At 30.2% G+C, this 7832-nt stretch overlaps 1 long non-coding RNA gene across 1 annotated transcript; it reads right to left on the bottom strand.

Moving 5' to 3' along the window:
* Positions 1-6363: 6363 nt before the first annotated feature.
* LOC136273942 (uncharacterized) lies at positions 6364-7522 on the bottom strand. The gene is made up of 3 exons (XR_010712163.1): positions 7172-7522; positions 6870-6989; positions 6364-6462 (listed from the first exon to the last, which is right to left on the bottom strand). It is a non-coding gene; the product is annotated as an uncharacterized lncRNA (long non-coding RNA).
* Positions 7523-7832: the final 310 nt, after the last annotated feature.

Raw genomic sequence — 7832 nt, 5'->3', positions numbered from 1 at the left:
CTTGATTTTTTTTTGTAAATTGTACATGGTCAGGAGAATATTACGTAAGTCAAGGCTGCGTGCAAATTTCCTGATGACCAGCAGTATCTTTACAGGTCTAGGATTGGTCAAGAGTGACAGGAGGTGGAGTTTTCCCATACAACGATACCGCATATTTTTGAGAAAGAAAGAAAAGGATAGAAAGAACAATTATTCACACAGGTGATAAACCGTGTTTAGCAACGTGGAATTGAAAGGAAGGAAGAAGTGATAGAAAGAAAATATTTTTTTTACCTGCACAATACAGGGTTTTTTTTTAAGTATCCAGAAGAATAAATTTTTTAATATTATTTTCAAAGCAGAAATGTGCATAGTGTTCAACTGGTCGGCAGCCGGGTCCTGCGATCATTAATTGTAGAATTATATCACTGGATATATTTTTTTCTATTTCACACTGTACTTTAACATATTGAGCATCCAGCGGACACACCCTTACATTCCACAGAAAATGGAGTGCAGTCACAGAAATTGCATTCAAATGCTGATCTGCATCCGATCATAGAAATAAAGATTGTAATGAAATGCATTTGTAAATATATATATATATATGCAGAATCAAAATCTGACAAACTTATCCTCTTTCTGTATGAATTGAATTAAAATGATCAGAAACTTTTCAACTTGACTTTGATATAATATACGCCTATCATTGTCTCATTGATTAGAACTGACACAATAATGTTAAAGATAATTGTGCTATTTCATTTTGTTATACTTTCATGTTAAATACTGAAATCTGATTGGTTTAGACGCAGTTCATAATCCGTTCTATTACCCTCAACGTTGGCAACGCACTTAGCAATGGGTAACATTAAAAATTGTTACATGCGCGAAAATTATGCGCGTACGGTTCGCTGTAGAATACACGTTATTCCTATGTAAGAGCAGTTAAGTTTTCTTTAAAATTAAGACATTCAGTATAACAAAATTAATAGTGCCTGTTTGGAAGGATAACAGTTGAAATTGACACCCCTCGAAAACCATTGTCAACCTCCGCTTCGCGTCGGTTGACAATGATTTTCTCGGGGTGTCAATTAAACTGTTACCCTCCCAAACAGGCACTATTAATATAGTGTCACCCGTACGGTTATACGATGTAATATCATGTTACCCTGATCCCACTCTCAGGTGGTGATATATTGTTGAAAGTAGTCACACTTATTCACGAAAATTTACAGTATCTGGTCAAATTAATTAATAAACCCCTCGTATCCACACAATGTATGTATGTAGTATGTACCTAAACCTTTAGGATGAAAATGTTAATGCATGCACGGATCCAGAAAATTTTTCGGGGGGGGGGGGGTCCGAATGATAATTGTGTTTGCCAATTGTTTTAAGGGGGTGAAACAATAATGTTATTATTTTTTTTTATCTCAAGTCGATGCATCTGTAAGGATATGCGCCACGTGATTCGGGATCTTACCCGGATCACAAAGTTTCTGAAAAAAAAGCACGCTGTGCCCGTGAGTATCAGACTTTTCTTATGGATTTTGGAAATAACACCAATCTGGTTGGTTGCATTTGATTTTTTATTTTTTATTTTCTTTTTTTTAGTGTTGAACAAATAGAAAATGAGAGGCGAACGAGGTATTTAATCAATATTTTAAACGTTGTTTGGTTATCTTGATGAGATTTGTTGTTACACAATAATCCCCTCCTAAAAATAATATTGATTTTTTTTTTACATTTCCTTAGAGTACACCTTTCAAGTAAGTTAATATTGCTTTGTAGTTAATACAAATTAGCAAAAGAAGAATCTTTAAAATCCAACAAAATTTTTATCTTTAATATACATACAGATAGATTTATTTATATAAATTTATTTATTTATTTATAGCACACCCAAGAGACCAAGGGGAATAGGGTCAGTAACTCAAACATGATTTAATCTGATCTTACAACAGAGTTAAATCAATCAAGTTTTGTTGTTATATTTTGTATTGTTTTTTTTTCCAGAAAGCCGCCTAACGCCCCTGTGCGAAACCCGTTAGTATCGTACACATTTACGTTTTATTGCATTTTTAAAAAATCATTACTGCATAATATTTTAATTTGTTTGTACTGATATGTTTTGTTTGTTTTATTTCAGAAGAGAAATTATCTCAACAAGTGACGAGTAAGTAAAAATATCTTTATTAATATCATTAGAAAACAAAAATTAAAAAAAAATATTCGATGAAAAGTTCGGATCTCCATTCTGAAAATGTTCAATGACTTATAAATCAAAGCTAACGTATTATTCTGTTACTTATTATTCAATTTCTTTATTTTTTAGTTCCACTTTTGAGGAGTTTGTGAAGTTCATGAACTGGCGCAGGTCTGTTATTTTATTTATAGTATAATTTTTTTTGCGACGTAAAATTTACGCATTCATATTATGAATATATATATATATATATATATATATATATATATATATATATATATATATATATATATATATATATATATATATATATACACTCTAAAAAAACTTTTTTACTGCATGTATGAAGATGAGAGTGCAAGTGGTCCCGGACCGGTTCATGAAGGGGCCAATGAAATGTAAGTTCAGTTTTTATTTACTTAAGGTATCCGATCCATAATAGGACCCAATTTTTCCAACCTTGAATATCCATCATGTATTTAATACTTTGATATTTATTTAAAGCATTTTCGAGTAGAAAATGATTTACCGAGAGAAATTTTCAAAAATGTTACTAACTAAACAGTAATTAATTAATAAAGATTGCATTAAGGTCTATGGAGACTAACACATTTCTTAAAATAAAAAAGTAATTACTAGGAATATCAAAAAATGCTTTGCTGGAAAGATGTATTTTATCCTTAGGAATACAAAAACTATTGAAAATAAATTTTATACCGTGTAGATTTTTTTAGAATTAATTTTTATAGAATAAAAGCAAAGGGGGACAACTCTTCAAAAAAGGAAAATTTATTAATTAGGACACATTCCACTCTTACATATTAATACTTAAATAGGAAAATTAGGTCCAAGTATACTGAGTATTAAGCCCATACATATCTGTTGTGCACCCAGATTCATTGAATCTGAGGCTATTATGGATCGGATACCTTAAAAGAACTTTTAAAATGAAATTTAAAATCAAAACTATTTTTTTTAAACTCTGATCTAAAAAACACAAAACTCTTTTTTTTTTTTTAAGTGTGGAGGAAAGTAACCAGGAGAGTAAGCATGTTTCTTCATGCATGGAAGTGACGTAAGTAAATTTAAAAAAAATCATTTTGGTGTGGGTAATAATAATAATTTAAATGTAAAAGAACAAGTTAGTTTCCACTTTTTTGATATTTTTCAATTACATGATTTTTTTTTACAGTTCCACCCAGCCAAAAGAAAATTAAATGTACTTTTTTAAAGCTGAATAAATGTTAAAATATACTTGAAGGGTTTTGTTGTGACTTCGACACCAAAATGAGAAGAGAACCTGATTTTTTTTTTCAAATGCAGGTTAAAATCCTTTGTTATCAATAAAGAAAAAGTTTTAATTTGGTTTCCGTTTAAACAATGATCATAAATATCAAATGTTAATAAGGAGAACTATTTGAAATATATCTAACTCTTCTACATTGTTTTACGCCAAATTGAATATTTTTATTTATCATGATGGAAAATTTAATTGGTATCAAAAAAAAGGAGAAAAAGGAATGGTTATTTGACAAGGTCAAAATTGAATTGATTGTGAATAATTTATTTTTTAAATTATAAGAAAAATGAAAAATCGACAATTTAATAATGATCACCTGGAATCTTCTTTTTGCACGAATTTCAATTTTGACCTTCTATTTAGTTCTGGACGTCTGCGATGTGTGTATACATATCACTTATCAGCGAAATATTTAAGAAAACAAGATTTATTTTTCATGATGAATAAATAATAATTATTTTTCACATAAAAAAAGTTTTATTTTTAATTGTGTTGCAACGAGACAATTTTTTGACCATATACAATAGTCACAGGCACTTGTTTCTGAGAAAAAAATTTTACCCTATAGTATTATAATAACACAAGGTATCTAAATCCGAATGAGGTAAACCACCCCCTCCCGTGTGTTGCAGTCGTTTTCGCTTTTATACGAAATGCAATTGTGTAGTACTATTTTTTTCTACAATAAATTATCTAAACAACCATATATAGCATGCTTACTTTTGTTGCATTCTAATATGCATAATCTGCGTCAAAACATGATAGACTCCAATTGAACCGTAGGCACTGACATGATGATACTAAACACTTTTGCATTGCATTTCGTATAAAAGCGTGTATTCGATAAATTTTTTAAGTTTATTTACATTTGTAATTTATGCTCAAAGCATTATTTCCTAACTCTGGGTTTTAAAAATGTTACGTCTACAAATTAAAGATACATGTATGTAAGAGTAAAATCTAGAGGCTAATTAATTCCTGTACCGGTGATCATAAATAGGGGTTAATATATGTATAAGAGTAAATACGTCACATACCCAGCCTGGTACATCATACAATTGTATGTACAAGTATATGTATACATCATTTGCAATTGCCACATGTAGTAAATACCTCACCCGTAATTGGTAATTTTGTTTGTTATAGAATTGATAGTCTAAAAATCATGTATACAATTAAATGTTTAAACATACTGGAACGGCGCCGTGATCATGAAAACCGGGAAAATTGCGTAGAACTAATACCCTAATAGTTTCAATGCATTTAATAAAAGAAATTATTTCATCTCCATCCTTGCATTTCATTTAGCTACGAATTAGATGAACGTTTATGTCCTCGGTTTAAACTTATTTACTAAGTAAGCTTAACGGTTTCCATTAAGATATTATATATATTTTTTTTACTGAAGATCAAGTTCCGTATTTCATTCTAAATATATGCATGCATGTAATTTATAAATTAGATATGATTGATAGTTACAATTTGAATGGAAGTCAAAATCTTTTCAAGTAAAAAATACACATTGAATACATTGATTCAATATCAACTGATATATAGGATATAAAACCCTCCCTACAATGTAAGTTGCCGTGGCGCAGAGGAAGAGAGGTGATGCTGGTAAACGAAGGGCCCCGGTTTCAACCCTCGTCTTGGGCGTTTTGATTATTTCTTTTCATTTTATTTTCTAGAACAAAAACCGTTTTTAAAACCTTTTCTATCATTATCTTATAGTTAATATATTTTGTTGATAAATTACGCACAATATTGAATTAAACGATTTTTTAATGGCTTAAAGGTGGCTTAAAAGTAGCTTAAAGGTGGCTTAAAGAAGTTTGGACATTAAGGACCTATAGGTTGTCCTTAAAGGTGGCTTAAAGATAGTCTTTAAGCTGCCTTTAAGCCATCTTTACGCTTTCTTTAAGCCATCTTTAAGCAACACATATAGCTTAAAGGTGGCTTAAAGATCGTCTTTAAGTTACCTTTAAGCATCTTTAAGCTATCTTTAAGGAGAACTTAAAAATGGTCATTCATCCTGTGATAATTATGAAAAAAAAACAACTTTACATTAAATATGTATCGTGATCTTTATATATTTTTTAAACGACGTGATTGGGCAAAGGGAGGTTATACAAATCAGTAAATGGTTATAATATTGCCAAGCATTACAGAGTTTTACTCTTGTTTTTATTTTAATCGCGTAAAACAAACAACGTAGTTATCGTAGAACAAACAACACTTGTTTAAATTTTTGAGTGTCTGTAAGGGTTATGCGATTATTCTTTTAGAACTCGGAAAACAAAGAAAACATATTTATATAAATTTTGAAACGTGCATTATAGAATTTACATTTTATAAATCCATCGTCGGTGAAAAAGAAAACCAAAAAAAAAAAACAACAACCAAAAAACCAAATGCCTCCCTGGTTGTCAATGATTTACGATCTATATTACTGTTGAGAAATGATGATTGGAATGAAAAGATCTATCATATACCCCTATTTGTTCCGTTCCTGTCGACAATTTGAAACGTAAGGCGCGCTGTTTGTGTTTAAATTCAAAGAAATAGAGCATTGTCATTGTATGGTGACCCGTTTGAATTAAAAATACATTATTTGATCCTTTTTTTTAAGGTGGATCTCTACACCAAATAAGTGTAGGAGATTTTTGTTGCATGCATTTGATACCAATACTAGGCACAGTATTCAACAATAATAGACCTCAAAATACAATACACTATTTTCTAGAGAATTTTTAAAATATCAGTCTGGTTCCAGATAACCCCATATTCATCAAATTATTAAACATTTCTGTTTTAAAAATCTTATGAAAGTGAAATGTTATTAAGTTTAGAAATGAAAAACAAAAAAAATCATGAATGAAGTTTGTATGATTTTTATTGGAATCCACATAAATATGAAACTAAAATATAAAAAAATTCTTTTAAGGCAAACTGCTGGACAAAATCCCACAAAAACCTGAAAATATAAACAATATTCGTTGGTTAATAGGATGAAGAGAAGAAATTGAATGAAATTGAAAAATTAAAGGAAATACTTAATTATTGCAAAAATCTTGGTATAAAAGATCCTGTTTAAGAGTTGTCTTTCTTTATTTTACATGGTCTCAAATATCTTGGGATCAATTTTTTTATTTATAAAAATCACGAAGAAAAATTAAAAAAGGAACAAGTCTATGCTAAATATGTAGATATAAGATTAGTAGTGCTTATGATAATGTTTGAAGCTGAAAAATTATATTTTTGATGAATGCATTATATATATTTAACTCTTTAAAACAAAATATTAGTAGTTAAATTGCCTTTTATTTTTTTTTATATACAATAGCAATTATAAACAACAACCATACGCATATTAATACATACATTAGATGTCCATAGTGATACACATGCATGTGTGGAAATGAAAAACATGCTCCTTGTCAGAATTCTGTCTTTTCCTCATTTGGCCTGCAAATCCGGGCCTCCACTGCTATTGCTACCTAGCTGTATTTATTTTAATCAAAATACATTAGTTTAATGTCAAAGTTTCAATGAAAGTCTTTTACTGCAAATGTTTTTTTTTAAATTTGGGAAGTTAGGATCAATTCAAGAGATCGTACTACGGTACTTTCGTTTTATATTCATCATACATATATAGTTTAAATGAAAATTTGACATCTGCTTACCTATATCGATAATCCGCCACATATGTATGATCGTCTGTTGCAGATGACATGACAAAAATGTATTGCCAATAGCAGCAGAGCAGGGAAACTGTATATTATCTAGATTCCACGTTTTCCGTACAAAACAGCTGATAATCAATGTTAGTTAAAAGCTTTAAACAGGAAGAAAATTGACTTATTTTCTAAGCGTTTTGGTGATTTCAGTCCTATCTCACCTCCTTAGTTAGAAGAGTTCAATTAAACGGTGTATAGCTATTTTGTACCACGACATAATGTTATCAATCCGGAACACAATGGCGTTTCGAACGGAAGTCAGACATGTTTTGACGATGTAGCCTTCCACCTTAAATGGTAACATGCCTACTACAAATGAAATAAATCTTTTAGAAAGAATGGTATGGTGACTCGTTAGGGATAAAATAAAGAAAAATCATATGAAATTAATTGTGATTTTAAATGTTTTGTTTCTACATGTATGTAAATGTTTCATTATTAAAACATAGGGTAATGCACGATGTCTTTTGTAGGGAAATGAGTATACATGGCGTGCAATGTTATGATTATTTGGGACAGGTGCCGATCGAGAATCAGGGGCCCCGAACACAACGGGGTATTGTAGTGAGGGGACAAAAGAAAGTATGCGCCAGTGACCATTTAACTG

Source organism: Magallana gigas, chromosome 1 (genome assembly GCF_963853765.1).
Source record: "Magallana gigas chromosome 1, xbMagGiga1.1, whole genome shotgun sequence".
NCBI classification, from domain to species: Eukaryota; Metazoa; Mollusca; class Bivalvia; order Ostreida; family Ostreidae; genus Magallana; species Magallana gigas.
This window is presented reverse-complemented; position numbering and strand designations above follow the sequence as displayed.